At 38.2% G+C, this 21,221-nt stretch overlaps 1 protein-coding gene across 4 annotated transcripts in view; it reads right to left on the reverse strand.

The window, feature by feature from the left end:
* The window catches only part of LOC150106232 (voltage-dependent calcium channel subunit alpha-2/delta-3-like), a 2,133,114-nt gene that overhangs the window by 1,488,943 nt on the left and 622,950 nt on the right, over positions 1-21,221 (reverse strand). The window lies entirely within an intron of this gene.

The following is a 21,221-nucleotide window of genomic DNA, read 5'->3' on the forward strand; positions in this document are numbered from 1 at the left end:
ATCCCCAGAAAATCCAATAGATCAAAATCTGACTCTCAAGTATATCACTTTAGAGAGAAAATGTATAATTATTTACACTTTCTAAAATATAGAGCATGCCTCAAGAATTTTGAGGAAATTTGATTCTACATATTTTCCTATTGACAAACTTTCTAGTTTTCTGTTCACCACTACACCAAAACTCTTTCCTCATCTGCTGTATATCTGAAATTTTTCAGGTCTTATAGGGATAATATCTTTCATATTTTGGACAAACTGACCAGATACAAGGAGTCACACACACACACACACACACACACACACACACACACACACACACACACACACACACACACACACACACACACACACTATGAGGTTGGCATTGTACAGAAAAGATCCTTAGGAAGCACAAGCAAATATTCCTTTAATCATTATTTTTTATTTATTTATTTTAATTTTATTTTTTTGTAATCAGACCTCCAAGAAGTCAAAAAAAAAAGTTCAGGAAGATTCTCATACAAAAGGATCATCAATCTGGGCATTAAATTTGTTCACAGTTTCTGCACTGTAGAGGCGATGAGAGATCTAGGAGTGATGTTGGACAAGGACCTGAAATTCAGAGGCCACATTGCACAAGTTCTGAGGATGTCGCATCAGATTAATGGCAATGATGTGGATGACCCTGACTTGCAGAAATAGAGAGGTTATGATGCCACCGTATAAAGCCTTGCTCAGTCCCCCATATGGATTATTGTGCACAGATTTGGTCACCAGATCGTGATGAGGATAGTTGGAAAGGATCCAGAGAAGATTCACAAAGGTGATCAGTGGTCTTTGGAATATAGAATACAAGGACAGATTGAGAGAATGTAAGTTGCAAAGCCTCATGAATAACAGGAAGGGGGGGGGGGGGCATATGATTGAGACATATAAGCTAGTCATGGGTTGTTTGTTATCGGTTTGACATAGAAGAGATTTTTCACAGATTGGGGTCAACTCCATGGGGGTCAGATGATAATAATAATAACTGCAATGTCAGGTAATGTAGTAAGGCCATCAACCACTTTCCATGTAAATAACCTGCTTCCTATTCCTTTGTTCACCACTTTCCTACAGAGCTTCCAGGGATGGCCTCTTGTTCTACCCTTTGTTCTCTCTATTCTATAAAAAATCTCCTTCACATTAATCTGGTTACAACATATCATAAACTGATATGTCTCCCTCACATCCACTCTCATTTTTTATTCACAAGGCTCTGCAGATTCCATTATCTCAATATCTTTTCATATCCTGCATTCCAAACAGCTGACTCAGACTTAGTAAATCTTCTCTGGACCCACTTTAAGATATCCTCATCTCCTTAAAATACAGGTGACTAGATCTGCACACAGTAATCTATATATTGTCTGATCAAAGTCTACAAAGGAACCATAACTGTTTGCTTTTAGATGTTAAAGTCCTCCTCTTCATCATTGACATGATGCATTATGATGTTTGCACAGTTTCAGCAATGTTACCTTAACTTCAAGTCTTTGTCCACAAACATATGCAAATCTCTCATTTCCTCCACCGCTTTCAAAATTTCCCAATTAGTTGTATATCCTACATCCCATCCTTGCATACCAAATTCCAAGACCCTGCACTTTGTAACATTAAGCTGGTAGCTCCACTCACTAAATTTATTCAAATCCTCCTGTAACACCATAATATCTGCTCTACTCCTCACACTTCTTCCCAACTATGCACCAACTGCAAACAGCTACATATCTCCAATTCAGCCAGTTCCAATATCATTAACATACAAGATAAATAATAATGCTTCCAAACACATCCCTCCATGTACCACTAATGACCTTCCTCTTCTGGGATACAACCCCCCCTCCCTATACACATTCTGCTGATACAGGTTTTCTCTCTTGTTCAATCCCAATCATTGCAGTTCAGTTATCCATTTGACATTTGGCAATCCATCAAAAGCATTTGAAAAATCCAAATATTACACAGTATATGCATCTCCCTTGTCAAATGAATTGGTCACTTTGTTGTAGTACATAAGTAGATCACTAACACACATGATAATCATCACAGAGCATACTGCAATTATCAACCCAATTCTGAATCCTAGCTCTCACTAACTTCTCTACTATAATTTTATCATCACCCCTTCTCCTTTATGAAGTGACACATTGCCCTCTTACCACTTCTTTGGAACTTGCCATGTTGCAAAACTCTTGTTAAACAGGTATGCCAAGGGTACCATTCATTCCCAGGAGCATTCTTTTGAGACATGCATTGATATGTTGCCAGGTCCTACTTCTTTATTAATATCAAGTTTGCTATTTAATTCTTCATATACTTCTTGCTCACTTAACATTACTTCCTTGTCCATTATACCTGCTACACTTAAGTTCCTCATGATGTCTCATTCATTAGAATGAAATACCTAAATAAATAAATTAATTAGTTAGTATTTATACATACGTATTTGTATGAAAATTTCATAGCTTTTACATTCAGCTTTGAAATAATGCTGGATTTAATATCCACTTTTATATAAATTTGCATTGCTGAACTGAAGCCTTTTGGCTCTTTCTTTTAGTAATCAATGAGTATTCACAACTAGACTATCTCATCAAAAGTATCTGGACACCCTCTGTAATTCACAAACTGACATCTGGATGTCACTACAACCTCACTTACTGGTATAAAAACACGGAGCTGTGTGTTGTTCAGTGATAAGAAGTACGAGCAGAATGGGTAGGTCAAGGGAGCTCAGTGACTTTGAATGTGGACTAGTTATTGGTTGTCACATCAGTAAGAAATCTGTCAGAGACATTTCAGCCCTCCCCAAGTTGCTCAAGTCAACAATTGGTGACGTGATTGTGAAGTGGAAACGTGAAGGCACAACCACAACAAAACCACGGTTGGATAGGCTGTGTGTAATGACAGACAGGGACTGTCAAGCGTTGAAAAAGGTAGCTCATGGAAATCACCAGACATTGAGTGAAACAATCACCAGGGAGTTCCCCAGTACTACTAACTCTCCAGCCAGCACCATGACTGTGCGTCGAGAGTTAAGAGGAATGAGGTTCCATGGTCGAGCAGCTGCCTATAAACCAAACATTTCTCCTATGAATGCTAAGCACTACCTGCAGTGGTGTAAAGAGTGATGCCACTGGACAGTGGACAACTGGAAACGTGTGATTTGGAGTGATGAATCATGCTTCACCATGTGGCAATCCAATGGGTGGGTGGGTGTGGCAAATGCCTAGAGAACAATTCCTGCAAGCATGTGTAGTGCCAACAGTGAAATTTGGAGGAGGTGGTATTACATACACTGTGTGTGTGTGGGGGGGGGGTCATGGAATAGACTTGGCCCTCGTAACACTATACACGGAAATCTAAATGCAGAAGGGTACAAGGATATTTTGACTCATTGCATACTGTCTATAGTAGAAGATCAACTCGGTAATGACTATTGTCTGTATCAGCATGACAATGCTACCTGTCATAAAGTAAGGTCTGTGAGGGAATGGTTTGTGGACAATAACGTTCCAGAAATGGACTGGCTGGCCCAGAGCCCTGACTCGAATCCCATAGAACTCCTCTGGGAAATTAGAAAGCTGACTTTGCACCAGACCCCAACGACTCACATCACAAACTGCTCTGGCTACAGCTCTTCAGGAAGAATGTGCTGCCATTCCTCCAGAGACGTTCTGACACCTGGTGGAAAATCCCCCAACAGAGTTAGAGCTCATAGAAACAAAGGGTGGACCCACCCAGTATTAATGTCCACTACTGGAAAGTGTGATTACAGTTTTGAGTAGGTGTCCGGATACTTTTGATCAGATAGTGTATATCCTCTACAGTTACTATCAATCTACCATTTTCATCCACTGACACACATCATCCTCCCATAATCATTCTTTCTTTCTTCTACTTGTCACATATTGAAAGAACACTCTAAATTTTTCTTGGCTTGATTGGTTAATTTCTGCTCATACTGTACACTTTTGCTGAACATATCAAATGAGTCATTTTTATGATCTAACCTTTGTACATGTAACTGATTATTATGCATCAACTTATACTGCCTCCAAAAAGTCTTCTTTTTTCCAGAGGATGTGTTTAATCTTTTCATTCATTCATTCATTTCATTCTTACCTTTTGTTGCTTTTACAATACTCTCAGACATTGCTACTGGTAACTAACTTTTGATCGCTGAAAAGCAGACAGATACACAAGCATCATTGTCTCATTGGAAGAAATCATAGTGGAAATAATACTAATTGCTTAGAAAGTATATGGTGTGAGAGATGATTCTAAGAGAAGATATTCAGTGGGATGTTGCTATAGACCAGAGAATATAGATGGAGATGAAGAGGAAACGTTTTGGCAAATTAGTAATATTTAGCATGTAGTAATAAGAGAACTGAATTTTTGGGATTTCTTGAGGAACCAATGTCTTAATCATCATGTGGTGAAGGGAACATGAGGATCAAGAGTTTTGGATTTTTTCATTCATAAAAGGATCTGATTGTGACTGAAATGTCATACATGCCCTCAGTTGGTGAGAGTGACCATGTTGTCCTGATTTGAAGAATGAATAGTGTGGAAGTGTCAAAGCAGAATGAATCTGGATGGTTTAAGGCAGGCATCTATCACACACTTAGTAACCAGCATACAGTAGTACAATGGATGAAAGAATTGGAAGAAAGAGGGATCAGTGCTGCATGGGAGATAATTAAGAAAAAAATGTTGATAGCAATAGCAGAATGGATACCTCAAGTGAAGAAAGCAATTTGGATGACAAGAGAAAGAAAAGAGGAACTGCAGATGAATTATATTGTAAGGAAATTAGAAATTATATTGTAAGGATATTGTAAGGAAAGAAAAATTAGTATATATGAGAGGAAACTAGTGCTGTGCTTCAAGGAGAGTCCCAGTAAGTTTTACTGCTGTGTGGCAAGTAGGAGGAAAGATGATAGTGGAGGATTACCTTTCTGGATGGAGATGGGACTCAGATGTCCAGTGCAGATGACATACTTCAGATGTTTAATGATTACTTTATTATGTTCCATCCTGCTACATCAGGCTTTATTCCTAGAAGGATAATGTGTATGAACTGTTTAAAAAAATGAATGAAGGAGATGTGTTCCAACATACTGAGTATGCTAAATGTGAGTTGGACAAGGGAATTAGATGGAATTTCACCATATGTTTTAAGATAATATGCTATGCAATTGACCATGTCACTGACTTGGATTGTTTAATGAAAGTTTTGCAATGGGACAGGTTCCTGGAGAATGGAAGCAGTGTTAGATGATGCCACTGCATAAAGGTGGTGGCAGAATTGAGGTATCAAACTGTCATAGACTTGTGTGTATTTCTTCTTTAGTTAAGATTTTGAGGAAGTTGTTAAGAACTTGTATATAGAATTAAGCAGATATGAGTAATAATATTTATGCAGGCCTGCATGGATTTGTCAAAGGGCGCTCTTGTTTTAGAAATCTGGTTACCTTTTACAATAAAGTAAGACAGTGGAAGGAATACACTGTAATTTTTTTGGATTTTTCTAAGGCATTTGACAAGTTGATTTTTAAGTTGCAACATATGGGTTTGGATATTGAATTGGGAATGCTAATTGAATTGGGAATCGGCTTTCTGATAGATATCAGAGAGTTGTATATGAAGGGATTAGTATCAGGGAGTAGAAAGATTACAAGGGGAGTTCCACAGACTTCAGTACTGGAGCCATTACTGTGCAACATTTATATCAATGATATTGTCACAGGCCTAGGGATATATATATATATCCAGTTGTTTTCAGATGATCTGAAGTTTAGGAGTGTTATTAGTAATAGTGCTGATGTTTAGCTCTTCAAGATGATTTGAATAAGCTGGAAAGATGGATAAATGAATGGGGTTCAGTTTAATGCAACTAAATATAATGTTTCGAAATTTATAATCCACAGATGGGATGTTTTATATTCATTTGGTGGAGTTATACTGGAAGAAGTGGAGGAAGCAAGGGATCTTGAGGTAACTGTAGATAGAAATTTGAGGTTCAGAGGACATATTGCAAAGAGTGTTAAAACATCTAATGGAACTGCAGCAGTTGCTGCAAATTATAATCAGAATCAGACATACAAGTATTGAGTGTAAGGGATACAGCATTTTTTAGGAAGGCTAGACAGGATACATAGGAGAGGAGTGGGCATGCTGCTAGGAGAGGAGAGGAGGGGCATGCTGCTAATGATGTTGGTTGACTTGAATCCATTTAGTTTGACACCTATGCTTGTAATATTAGTGACAGTTTTTTCACCTGGGAGTGAATTTGAAGCCATCCAGTGTGAGGCAGAGTCTAACAGGATTAAATACATAGTGGGTGTTATTATAGACCTGGTGGATCAGTTGCTAGTGATTCATCACTGAACAAAGATGACAGGCATGAAAAGAGTAATCATAATGGGGGAGGGGTATATTAATTATCCAAACATTGATTGGGTAGCAGTAAAATCTCATAAGAAGAATGAAACTGAATTTATCGAGATGTTACGAGGCAACTTCCTCAAGCAGCATGTCACAGAAGGAACTCCAGGTGAAAGAGTGTTAGATCTCATTTTAATATCAGAGGGTGTTTCAGTTAAAGATAACTATTCATTCTCCAGTTGGTGACAGTGATCATGCAGTACTCACTTGGGAAGTGGCTAAGTTTATGAATGTTCCATTCAGAAAAGGTTACATGTTGAAATTCAAAGAAGGAAATTATGAACAACTGAGGAGTATATTATGCTGGATGGGAAGAATATCAACAGTACATGGGAAGCATTTAAAAAACACTTAAATGATGCAATATCAGAATGTGTACCTAGAGTTCGAAGAATAAATAAAGTAGGAGTGAAATGGATGTGAAATCTTATCAAGCAACAAATTTGTAAGAAAAGGATGGAAGTAATGTTGTTGTCTTGTCCTTTGAAGAGTCTTAGATGTTTCCGTGCGCTCTTTGTACTGCTTTGGCTATGTCTGTGATTTTGTTTGTATAGAGCTGTTGTTCAGGATTAGGATCTATTTCTTGCAAGGCTGCTGTAATTGCTGGACAGGTAAAGATGTGAGTGGGTGTCAGTTCCGTATTGGGGCAGTTGTTGCAGTTTCTATATGTTCTCGTATCATCTGTATTGATCTTCATTCCTCTATAATGTCCTGTTCGTAGTCTTGCTATCGTAGTGGAGGTCCTTCTGTCAGCATTGATCTCGGGAATTTGATGTTGTATCACTGATTTCAATGGAATTAGTTTAGCTTTTGCTAGTGCATTGGCATCAGCAAGAGTTATCATATGAGTTTCTTGGTTGAGTTCTCTGGCCTCTTTTGCTAATTTATCAGCTGCTTCGTTGTGATCAATGCCTACATGAGCAGGAATCCATTGTAGAATGCAACTTTTACCTAAACACTTTAGATGATTTAAGAGTTTATGGATGTCTTGTGTGAGCTTGGTATTGCCATTTTTGATTGCCTCCATAGCTGATCTTGAGTCACTGTAAATTATAATTCCTTCAGATTGTTGAGATGATGATAGATTTAAGTAGGCTTCTAGTGCTTTAATTATTGCGTAGAGTTCGCTGGTAAAATTGGAAGCGATTCTCCCAGATCCAACTTTTATTGAAAGTTTTTCACCTTTCGGGAGTAGAAGGAGAACACCAGCGCCTCCATTAATCATATTGGTGTCTGATGATCCATCGGTATAACAAATAACCTGTTTGGAGGATGAAAGAAGGTTGATGGTATTTAGGCCTTTTTCTTTAAGCATTTCTTTTGGTTCTTTTTTTGTACAGAGTTTGGTAAGGTTTAGATTTATGAAGGTATTTGAAGGTAAAGGACTGGAAAATAGAGGTTCTTTGTTTATGTGGACATTTAGCTGATCAAGACCTATTTCTTTCCTGATAGTGTCATCATATTGTAAAGTCGATGATCTGTGAAGTCTGCAAATTTGGTTCCAATGTTCATAGGTTTTTAGGGAGACATGATCACTTTGGTAGCTTCTGATATTATTTATGAATTTTATGGTGGCAAATTTTCGTCTGTCCTCCAGCAGGTCAAGCCCACATTCCTGTTGGGCTCTGATGTTGTTAGTGGATGAGACTGCACCAATGATAATCTTGGATGCTTTTGCTTGTATTTTGTCTAGGTTTTTCTTTACCGATGAAGCCGAAGGTGACCAGATAGGTGCTGCATATTCCATTATTGGCCTTATTAGTGTAGTGTAAGTAGTTTTGAGGATTTTTGGCTTTGCACCCCAATTTGTTCCACAAAGCCTTTTCAGTATATTTAATTTTTTTAGAGCTCTGTTGGAAGTGTTAGAGATGTGTTGTGCAAAACGTAATTCCTGATCAAGCGTAATACCAAGGTATTTTGGATTTGTGACTTTTTCAATTAGCTTGTTATTGATCATGACTTTGGGATTGTAGGAATGTCTATTTTTCCTGTCTGTACTAAATGTACTTAGTTTTGTTTTGTCTGGGTTGATTTTAAGTTTGAGTTCGTTTGACCATTTTTCTAATCCTCTCATGGATTTGTTTAGAATTTCCTCTGATTCTTTGATTTTAGCACTAGTGTGCCAGATGGCTATATCATCTGCATAGCAAGTTACTTTTGTGTCTTCTGTAAGGTAGGGATGAATATTATTGACATATAGAAGGAATAGTAAGGGACTGAGTACTGAGCCTTGGGGAACACCAGCCCAGGTTCTCCGCTCTTTTGATATTGCTGTATTGATTCTGACTTTGATCTTTCTTCCTCTGATGAAATCAGCAATCCAGATTAAAGCGTTTCCTCTAATTCCAATATCATGTATTGTTTGTATTAATTTTTTGATCCAAACACGATCAAAAGCAGCAGTCATATCAAGGAATATGGCAGTTGTCTTTTTTGTTGGTTTTTCCTGAAATGAGTCTATTATTGTTTGGCAGAAATGGAATAATTGATCTGTTGTCGAATGACGAGTTCTATAAGCAGTTTGGTAGTAGTTGATTTTCTTATTTTTTGTCAGCCAGTGCATAAGCCTGGAGTGTATGATGGAAGTAATACTGTGTGCATAAGGATGACATTGATGTCCCCTTTATGAGCAGCAGGCCTTATAAGCAGCAGGCCAGAAGGGTCACAACTGATGTACTGATGTATCCAACTATGTATCCAAATACCTGTCAGTATATTCAGAGTGGCAGTGAAGATTTTAGAAAAGTTGGATAGGATTCGCATTCAGAAATGGGTTGACAGAGAATCTCTACTTTGTAATGAACAGCATGGGCTTATATGCTATAATAATGTTACTATTGAGCAACACAAGGGGGAATATCATGGTACATGGATATACCATGATACTTTTGGATTTTGCTAAGCTTTTGATGGAAGACTTGCATAAATTGGAAAATATGGGATTGGATTATAAAATATTAGGATGGATAAGAAAATTCCTGACTGACAGATATCAAAAAGTGATATATGGGGATGTGAATCTGCAAGATTTAAGGTAACCGGTAGTGTACCACAAGAATCAATCCTTGGTCCACTGTTATTTGTTCTGTAGATTAATGATATTGAGAAGGATTTGACAGGTGACATACAGCTATTTGCGAATGATGCAAAGATAAACAGGATAATCAGGAGTGCTGCTGATATACAGTACTTGCAGAATGATTTTAACAGGCTGGAATTGTGAGCATGTGAAAATGGCTGTCAGTTCAATGTTAATAAAACTAAGGTCATGTACTTTGTTATAATTAGATATCCAATGTTGTATTATATTGGTGGATTATGCTAGAAGAAACTGTTCAGGCTAGGGATCTTGAAGTTGTAGCAGACAGGAAGTTGAAGTTCATGGGTCATATAGCAGAAACTGTGAATATAATTCAGAGAATTATTGCAATGCTGAAAACAACCTTAGCATGTAAAGATTAAGGAAGTCATTTAGGTAGGGTAATCAGGAATGTGACTGATATGCAGTACTTGCAGAATGATTTCAATAGGCTGGAACTGTGTGCATTGCAAAATGGATGACAATTCAATGTCAGTAAATGCAAAGTCATGCACTTTGACATGATTAAATATCCATTGTCATATTATTTTGGTGGGATTATGAAAGAATAAATTGATCATACTAGGGATCTTGGAGTGTGAGTAGATAGGAAGTCGAAGTTCAGGGGCCATGTAGCAAAGATTGCAAATACAACTCAAAAGATAATTGCAATGTGGAAAGAAACTTTGACATGTAAAAATAAGGATGTCATTTTGCCTCTTTACAATGGTAGATAAGACCTCACTAAGACTGTGCACAGGTCTATCCAGATTTTCGTTGTGATTTTGAATGTGATAAAAAGTGATTTCAGGATTGTGGAATACTGATTATGAGGACAGATTGAGAATTTGTAGACTGTAGACATAAGCAAACAGGAGAAAGAGGAGTGATATGATTGAAAGTTACATGCACCAGCTGTCATACTTGTTCTTGAATTCATTCACACACTGTCCAGTGGCAATCCATTCAAATCACACTCCACTTTATGAGAGAAAAATCTAGATCTCACCCCCTTCTTGGTGGCATTCATTCTCAACTTCTGAAAGGATCATACAAAATTTCAGTTGAAGAAATTTTTCATTTTATGGAGGGTGGGAAAAGTACAAGAGGGCATCCTTGGAAGATGAGAATGAATGACGCCAAGAAGGGAGTGAGATCTAGATATTTCTCTCATAGAGTGGTGTGTGATTGGAATGGATTGCCACTGGACAGTGTGAAAGAATTCAAGAGCAAGTATGACATTTCGTGTATGTAGTATGCGGCCATCCTCGATGAGTCCCTAACTTTCTGGAGGTCTTTCTTAGTTGTAATAATAATAATATTGAGGTGGACATTGACCACAAGAGATAAAAGTGTGGTAGTTCCATTGCATAAATCTTTAATCAGACCACATCTGAATTTCTGTGCTCATATCTGGTCACCAGATTTGAAAGTATGAAGTAATCTTGGAGAGGGTGTAGAGATGGATAACAAAATTGATACCAGGCCTAAACAATGTTATTATGAGGATAGAATGAGAGCATTCTGGTCACAGAGTTTAGGGAATAGAAGACAAAGGGGGGGGGGATATGATTGAAACATTTAAGCTGTTAAAAAGTTATTATTGTATTAACACTGAGTAGTTTTTTTTATACGGTAAAACCAGGGGCCAGAGGTCATCCCTAAAGAAAGGACCAGGGGCCATCCCTAGAAGTTATAAAATGAAGTAGTGATTAAAAGGGTAGGAAGTAAGTTTTTTGCATGGAGAGTGATAGGAGTATGAAATTCATTGCCTCAGAATGTGATGAAAACATTAACAGCATATGATTTTAAGGAGTAATATGATAGATTTGTATCAACCTCGCATGATGAGCCCTGTGACTCCATGGAGATCATGAAGATAATAATATATTTTCTTTGTTGCCTCCCTCCCTGATTTCTATCCAATACAACATCCAGTTAAATACCTCATCCTGTTGACCTTCATCTCACGTCATACTTCTTCAAAACCACTGCCACTACTATTTTTCCCTTATATCTGAACCTTGTGTGGATATAATTCTCTGCTATAATCAGCAGCACTTCTCCTCCTTTCTTGACTTTTATATTCTTCAGAAAATCTTCATATCCTTCTAGTCCCTATCATCCTCATCTAACCATGTTTCACTTAATCCAACTATTTATAGGTAATTTAACTCTATCAGTGCAACATTTTCATATACAATCATAGCAATTAATTTTTCAGCCTGTAACCAGTGCTGTCCATGCCCCTCCCCCCATCCCAACATTTGTGACTTTTCCCTTCCACATCCATTCACCTTCATAACTCTTTACCTGCTATATCTCCTTAGACCCAATTACTCCCCACTCATCTCAGGACATTCCATTCTTATGCTGAACATTATCATACATATATACATTCATTATTGCTTAATACATTCTCATTACACTATGTCTTTCTGTTGACACTGATCCCTCCCCGCCTTCAATGTTTCTGTTTATCTTGCATTCTTTCTGTCACATTCTCATCTCTCACACTACTCTTCTCTCCATTTGCAAAACTTCTCTCTCACCTGTTCTACTCTTCTCTTTCACACTATCTCTATCTTTCTTTGATCTTCGAGTAACATTCTCTCCAGTTTATTCCTCAATAATCATTTAAATACAATAAATTGAGACAATACTAATTGTCCCTTGAATCCATTCTACACATTAACAGACTGCTACCATTTGTGATTTCTGCTTGCCATCTAAAATCATCATTGTCATACCTGGGCAACATACTAACTATCACACTGTTGTCCTTCACTTTACTGAATAGCATTATGATATTCATTCATTTTCCCAAAGCCAAATTATTTGTTCCCACAACCATCAGAAATTCCTTTTCATGCTTGCCTCTTATATCTAAAGCATTCGTCACCCTGTAAAGGTGGTTGTGCCACTGTATAAAGCACTGGTCAGACCACACTTGGACTATTGTGCTCAGATTTGGTCATCTGCTTTACAAAGTGATGTGGAAACATTGGAGAGGGTCCAGAAAATAATAAGAAGAAAAGAGGTGACATGATAAAGACATTTAAGTTAGTGTGGAGATTTTATCAGATTAATTCAGATGGAATTATAAAAAGAGTAGAAGGTGAGAGGGGAATAATCAGAGGCCATACCTGGAAGTTGTGTAAGAGTGTGGTGAACAGGAGTATGAGGAGTAGATTTTTTACATGGAGAATTGTCAATGGATGGAATGCATTACTGGAACATGTTAATGCAGGATGTGTTAAGGATTTTAATGTTTCATGATGTATTTTAAGGATTTTAAGATTCAATATAATAGCTTTGTTGTCAGTTGAATAAACTTCACAGGATGAGTCTGCCAACTCCATGGAGGGTGTACTACTACTACTACTAATAATAATAATAAACTGTCAGTTTAAAAATATCTGCTGTCCAATAACAAACAGACACCGCCTAAAATTAAATCATAATGAAGACTAAATATGTGGGGGATTATTATCCTAAGCAACTGTAACTAGTAAGAACTATAATGTTTTTTTGTTTTTTTTTCTGGAACACTTATGTTCCAGAGGGAGGGGGGATTGAGACAGCCTTCACGTGCCCCCCCCCCCTGCCAGTAGTGTTACCTTGTGGTACATTTCTGGTGCTTCAGACAAAAGAAGCCCCAGAGATGAATCACAGGTAACATGAAGCTAATGTCTCAAACAAGGCACCCAAAGGTATACCAAGCCTCCTGGACCACTTACAGCAACTATGATGAATATAAAACTTAAAAAGCTCCATGCCAGCTCAATCGTTGCCTGGAATAACAAGGATCGCATTGCTTGTTTGGATGGAGGGCAAGCTTCGAAAAATAAGTTACAGTCCCCTAAACAACACTCTCTCAAGATATGTTCCCTAAACATAGAAGGACTATCTAAATCCAAAGCCGAAGTCATCAGCAAAATAGCCAAAGACAAAGCAATTAACGTCTTGGCTCTCCAGGAAACCCATGTGCCTGACACAGCCCTAAATAGACTAAAGATCCCAGGCCTAAATCTCGTGTCTTATAACTGCCATCCCAAGCATGGCCTGGTAACCTACATCCGGCCTAGCCTCAAGGGTTGCGTATCTGATGCAGAATTCTCCATAGGTATTAAAGTTCAAAATACCACCATCTACAATGTTTACAAACCACCATCGCAATCCTGGCCTGATCAGATGGACGGCCACCACCACACCCTGCTACCTATGTTGGTGACTTCAACTTGCATCACACCATGTGGGGCTATTCCTCTAACAACTAGGATGGTAATAATCTGGTTAACTGGATGGATACATATAACCTGTATTTGATTTACAATGCGAAGGCACTCGCCACTCATCTAAATGGAACAGAACCTAAACCCAGATCTGTGCATAGTCTCTAAAGACTCTGAAGACCACCCTCTGCTAACAACCAGAACCATCCTCAACAGATTCCCTAACAGTCAGCACTGTCCTACACTAATAGAGACAGGCACATCAATTGCAGTCATCAGCAGAACACCAATTGCTAGATGTAACCTTTGCAGGTCTAACTGGAATGCATTTCAGAAACAAGCGCCTCCGTAGCACAATTGGAAGAACGACGGTACATTGCGCCCTTCGATTGGAATAGGCCTAAGTTCGATTCTCGTCGCGACGGGAGGAATTTTATCTGGTCGATTTCAATCGATGGTGAGTTAGCCGATCTCATACGGAGGTAGCAGGGTTTTTTCTCCCGGAAACTCGGGTTTTTCATCCCGCATACATACAAATCGGCCCTTCAGAACACACGCAATTTACAGACAAAAATTACTAGTTGTGGTGGTGTTGGAGGTGGGCGGTAGATGGCGTTGATTCGTAGTAGAGGTAAGGTGTAGAGACAGTTGAAGATGTCCTCCCGCGATGAGTCTTCGGACTCCTTGGAGGTATCAGGAATAATAATAATAATAATAATAATAAATCGAGCAAACCATGAGAGCAATTACACGCACTCCTAATTGCTATCCAAGATTTGTAAAACTAATCAAAACTGCAGCCAAAGCCTCTATTCCTAGAGGCTACAGAAAACAATAAATCCCATGCTGGAGTAGAGAAACTGAGGAACTTTTAGCCAAATATGAAAAAACTGAAGACCGAAATATTGCTAAGGTGCTCATAGCAACGCTGGATAAAAACAGACAGGAAAGATGGATCTCTACCATCCATGAACTCGATTTCACCACATCTAGCCGTAAAAGCTGGTCACTTCTGAGAAAATTAGGCCCCAGAAGAATACCTGCTGAAGATTTATTATTATTATTATTATTATTATTATTTGACACCTCCAGGGAGTCCAAAGACTCATCGAGGGAGAGTGTGCCAACAGCATCGAACGATTGGTCCCCTTCCAACTACTAACTGTGCTCAAACTTACTTAACTGAGCCATTAGTAGCAGACCACCAATCAACCAACTTTTGTCGGCAATATTATGATACGAATTGAACGCGGGATACGACACCTTCCAAACCACGTCGCCAACGATATTAGACTGGATGTGGCTTGTGTTCTGACCAAAGCAAAACCACCAAAAACTAACATACCCAGTAAGGAAATTAAATCTCTACTAGAATTAAAGAAAAACAAGGAAATAATAATCACCAAAGCAGATAAAGGGAATGCCACAGTATTGCTTAACCAAAAGGATTACACAGGTAAGCTGAATGCTCGATTGTTAGATTGGGCTACTTACCTCCCTATCAAGTACAATCCCACCAACTCACAAATTAGAAAACTCCACAGGCTCCTTAAGAAGGCCACATCTTGGCCTGTAGAAGTCACTGACAAATTAAAACCATTTAACTCCATACCCCCCCCCCCCCGTATTTATGGACTCCCAAAAACACATAAGGAAAATGTGCCATTATGTCCCATAGTGGATGGCATTGATTCCCCCACATACAAACTAGCTAAACATTTGGCCAAAGCTCTCTCACACTATACTGGCAACACACCTTCACACATAAAAAACTCAGCCCACTTCAAAGCCAGCATAGAAAACCTTACACTCAAACACACTGACATAATGGTCAGTTTTGATGTATCCTCCTTATTCACAAATGTCCCACTCCAAGAATCCTTAGAGCTAATCCAAGCTAAATTTCCTCCCGATATCACAGCCCTATTTCAGTTCACAATGAACTCAGGCTATTTTGTTTGGCAAGGAAAATTCTACAAACAAATAGAGGGGACAGCCATGGGTTCTTCACTCTCCCAACACCCCAGAATCAAATTCATCCTGGAAGAGGAAAAAAAAACTGCCTTCCTTTCTTAGACACACTAGTCACCTGCCAGCCTGATGGAACCTTGGTTTTCTCAGGCTATAGAACACCCACCCATACAGGCAGATACATTCATCAACAATCCCATCACCCCTCTTCACAACGATATGGAGTCATTAAGACACTACACAACAGGGCTAAACTTATCTGTTCAAATGACAATGCTCTAACCACAGAACTAAACCACATTCTCAACACTTTCTCAGTCAATGGCTACCCCCCCCCAAAAAAAAAAAAATCCAAAAAATATTGAAACCAATAAACCACAACTCCCCGCCTCCCCTCACAAACAAGGATTACTCAAAATCCATCACCATACCCTATATCCGAGGCATCTCGGAAAAAATTACAAAAATTCTAAAAAACATGGCTTAACTTCTTGTTACAGATCATATAAAAAATTGGCATCCCTTATCAGCTCTACTAAGGACCAAGCTCCCCCACTAGACCTACCTGGTGTATACCAGGTCCCTTGCAGCTGTAAGCTGTCCTACTTTGGCCAAACAGGCATGACAGCTAATATCAGAATTTCAGAACACAAGGACTACGTCCGGTTTCACCAGTACGACCACTCTGGTCTTGCAGACCATGAGCTGGATACCCGCCATAGAATACGGTGGAAGAAAGCCACGATAATACACCATAGTAAATTCAAATACGAAAGGCTTTTCATGGAATCAGCCTCAACTCTAAGAAACAATCCAAACCTCAACAAATTTGGTTGCATGAGACTGCCCCAAATTTGGGAAACCCACATGAGAAGAACTTTAGCCCAATTGCCCAAGAATACAAACATTGCCCGCTAGGAGGCACCATCAGGACTTTTAGTATCTGTTCAACATTTTACAACAATGTTTTAGTATCTCTTTCTACTTTTAGTAGAAAGAATAGCTTCCTGCTTCATCCTCATTTACTGTTTGTTGTGCTTGCATGCACGTGTCTTGTTTTTAAGTTCCTGTGAAAATGGCAATGTGAAGTTGCCGAAATATTGGAAGTGTATTAAAATTTATGTTAATGTATATCCTAGTATACGTTGTAATTTCCTTAAGCTATTTAGTAAAAATGTATAACCAACGTCTAAGCCTTTCCACGAGAATTACATAGATCCTTATATAAACATGAACATTTATATAAAGAAAGTGCTGAAGCTTCATGTCACAGACCCAATCCGAACCATAATAACTGTCTCACTATCCCAAAAGTCTGGGAAATTTTTATCCTCAATTGTATAAAATAAATTTATCAGATATATTTTAATTTAATTTTAATTACTGCCGATTTTTTTTTTTTTGTTTTGGGGGGAGGTTCTCAAACCCACTACTGTATGCATACAGGGATTCCAATGTAAGCACGTGCACTAACTGTTCCTTTGAATGTAATTCCTAATACTGTTTATAATAACTGTACTGATGATGTACAACCTTAAGACACTTAAGACAAAATATCTACATATTATTAAAATTTAATTACTGTGGTATATGTGTGAATTTTTAGTTTTAGCACAATGTGATATTTTGCTTAGTTATGGTATACTACATGCATTTATGTCAACAAATGTTTGATGCATCTGGTAATTTATTGTTGTGTTTAAAATGAGCGATTTTCATAATCAACATATTTGTTGAAGTTTTGCCTCAAATTGGGAAAATCTTTCACAGAGACATTTGAAATGTTAAAAACAGCATTTGGGAATGAGGCTTTAGGCTGTACTCAAACATACGTGTGGTGGAAACATTTCAAAGATGGGCAAACTTCAGTCAACAATGATTCCCATTCAGGACAACAGTTCACATTAAAAATTTATAAAAATCTTGCAAAAGTTCAGGAAGTCAACCATTCTAATCGCTGTTTAAAACCCTTTCTGTCCTAGTGATTCCAATTGGAATCACTAACTGTCTTGGCTTTCGTAGCCCATATTACATGCCGAATGATTCCAATTGGTATCATACGTCATAGTTCCATTTCTTTAATATAAAACAGATATGTATTACACATATAAATCTTACCAATATCGGTTTTTATGACTTAGTAGAATAATATGCATATATTGGATTATAGAGTATAAGCTCAGAAGTTGAATATTTGCTACCAGAATATAATGATTCCATATGGAATCATTTGGTCAGAATTCCTATCCTGAAAAATGTATTTTTTATCAAAATTCTTGATACTCTTGCTTTTTTAGACCTAAAGACAAAATAAATAGAAAGAATTTTTTTTTTTACTTGGAAAAAAAAATTCAGGTCAGAAAGGGTTTTAATTGTTCATGAGGTAGCCCAAGAAGTAACGATTTCAAAAACTGTCTGTGATGAGATTCCTATGCAAAATATTAGACATGCATCGCATTTCAGTCAAATTTGGACCTCACCTTTTGAATGACAACAAAAACAAATTCGAGTTGATGTGAGCCAGGAGCTTTTCATTCGAGCTTATGAGGATGGAAACTTTTTAAAACACACTATTACCAGGGATGAAATATGAGTTTACAGCTATGATGTCAAGACAAAAGTGTAATAGTCACAGTAGGTGTCAAAAGTGTCACCACGATTCAAAAATAGCAAGACAAGTGCAGTTAAATGTCAAAATGATGACAGTTTTTTTTTTTTTTTTTGATTTTGAGGGCATTGTTCACCATAAATTTCATCTACAAGGCAAGACAGTAAAACAAGAAATATTATCTGGAGGTAATGCAATGTCTTTGTAAGGTTATCAGAAAAAAAAAAGGCTAGAGGGAAAAACCGATGGATGCTTCATCATGATAATATACTTGTGAACATATCATTACTAATCCATTAATTTTTGACAAAATAAAATAAACAATGGTCATTCCACAGCCTGCTTACTCACCTGACCTCTCACCAGCAGACTTTTTTTTTTATTCCCAAGATTGAAGTTGATATTGAAAGGCCGACATTTTGAGTTGATTGACTCGATAAAGAAAAAATCACTAGTGGAACTGTGCAGTGTTATTATTATTATGGGCAACTCCAAGGAGTCCTTAGACTCATCAAGAGAGGCCCTAAACATCATGTCAAGAACTATTCAGCATTTGCGCAGAATCTATCACACTTTGCTTTGAATTGATTCACAGTTAAGCATTCACAACAGACTATAGCAAGCTATTCCACTCATTCACCACTCTTGATAACTACACTCTTACTCAGTTTCTATCACAAAAGAAGTGTTCCAGAAATGTTTTGAAGGATGGAAGAAATGCTAGAAGTAGCGTATACAAAGTGGAGGAGAGTACTTTGAAAGTGACAAGGCTGAATAGTTTCTAAGTTAGAAAGGAAAAATTTTATTTATTATTATTACCACCCCAAGACCTCATGGAGTCAAAGACTCATCTGGGAGGTCTGTTTATCACACATACAGCTCAACATACCGTGTTTTAAACAAATTCAAACTTTTTGCAGACACAACATTCTCAGGCAAGGCATTCCAATCATTCACAACTCTGCATGAAAAAACCTGCCTCTCACTCCCCTACTCACACCCTCTTTATACAGTTTACAGGGATGACCTCTGGTTCTCCCCTGATCTCCCACTATTCTCTACAGAACTTCTCCACCATTGATCCTATAACAACCCCTTACCAACTTGTAGGTCTCTATCATATCTCCCCTCTTCCTCCTATCCAACAGACTCTGCAAATTACATCTTCTCAATCTTTCCTCATACTCGACATTCTAGAGGTCAGAAACTACCTTAGTCAGTCTCCTTTGGACCCTTTCCAACATCTCTTCATCCTTCTGAAAACCCGGTGACCAAATCTGGGCACAATAGTCCATGTGTGGCCTAATCAAAGCCTTATACAACGCAACAAGAATCTCCCTACTTCTACATGTCAGTGTTCTCCGCATCATTCCCAGAAGCCTTTGTGTTGTCTTCACAATTTTGGCAATGTGTCCCCTAAATTTTAGATCCTTATCCACTATCACCCCTGGATCTTTTATTTCCTCTACCTCCAACAATATATTCTCAGCAAGCATAAATTCTGCATCCCATCTTTATTTTCCAAATTTTAAAACCTTACATTTTGCAACATTGAATTCACATCCCCATTTCCGTACCCAATCACTCAATTTATTCAAGTCTTCTTGTAAGGTCACAACATCTTCACTACTCTTTATGGTTCATTCCAACTTTGCATCATCTGCAAACAACTGAATATCTCCATCCAAATCTCCACCAATATCATTAATATACAAGTTAAACAGTAATGGAAAACAGACCCCTGAGGCACTCCACTAGTGACTTTCCTTTTCCTGGATATCGCATCCCCATACACAACTTGTTGATACCTATCAGATAGCCAGTCTCCAATCCAATGCACTAATCTAATATTCAACCCCATCTGCTCTAGTTTGACTGTCAACTTATCAAACGCCTTTGCGAAATCCAAGTATATTACTGTGTATCCTTCTCCTCTGTCCAAGGAAGCAGTCACTTGATTGTAATAAGTAAGTAGATTACTAAAACATGACCTCCGTTTAGCAAATCCATGCTGCCCATCAAAGATAACACCATTGTTGTCAACCCAACTCTGGATCCTAGTTCTCACAAGCTTCTCCAACAACTTAACCACAACACCTGACACACAGATAGGCCTACAGTTTGATGCCTCAGTTCGATCACCCCCTTTATGAAGTGGCACAATCTTGCTCTCCTTCCACTCCTTAGGAACTTGACTGAGTGCAAGACTCGTATTAAACAAATATCTCAGGACAGGTGTCAACTCCCTGCACATTTCTTCAGAATACGTGGTGATATATTATCAAGTCCCACAGCCTTATTTAAGTCTAGTTTACTCAACTCCCCACACACCTCTTGCTCACTCACAGTCAGTCTCTCGTCCCCATCATCAACTGCTTTCAATCTCTCCATGAAGTCACATTCACAAGATTGAAAGATCTTTATGAACTGCTCATTGAGTATCTTCACCACACATTCCGCAACAGCTGTCTTTATACCATTTTCTCCAATCAATGTCATCCTTCCATAATCATTCTTTCTTTTGCTGGCTACATATCGAAAGAACTCCCTAGGATTCTTTTTGGCTTCATTAGCCTAACTGCTGTTCATACCTCTCTTTAGCTACTCTCACCGACCAAGTCACCCTCCTTGCCTGGTCTTTGTAGACCTCATGAAATTGGTTATTTCCACTTCTCTTATGCTGCCTCCACAATGCCCTTTTTCTCTGTATCGCATGCTTAATCTCTTTATTCATCCATCTCACACCTACCTTATTTAATCTTCTCACCCTTGGAATACATTTAGACATTGCATCTACTAGACTGTTTTTGAAAATCCCCCAAGCTGCATTGATCTCTTTTCAAGCTAATTCCTC

The sequence above is a fragment of the Typopeltis vanoorti genome, chromosome 5 (genome assembly GCF_054136105.1).
Source record: "Typopeltis vanoorti isolate ZY-2024b chromosome 5, IOZ_Tvanoo_1.0, whole genome shotgun sequence".
Classification (NCBI taxonomy): Eukaryota; Metazoa; Arthropoda; class Arachnida; order Uropygi; family Thelyphonidae; genus Typopeltis; species Typopeltis vanoorti.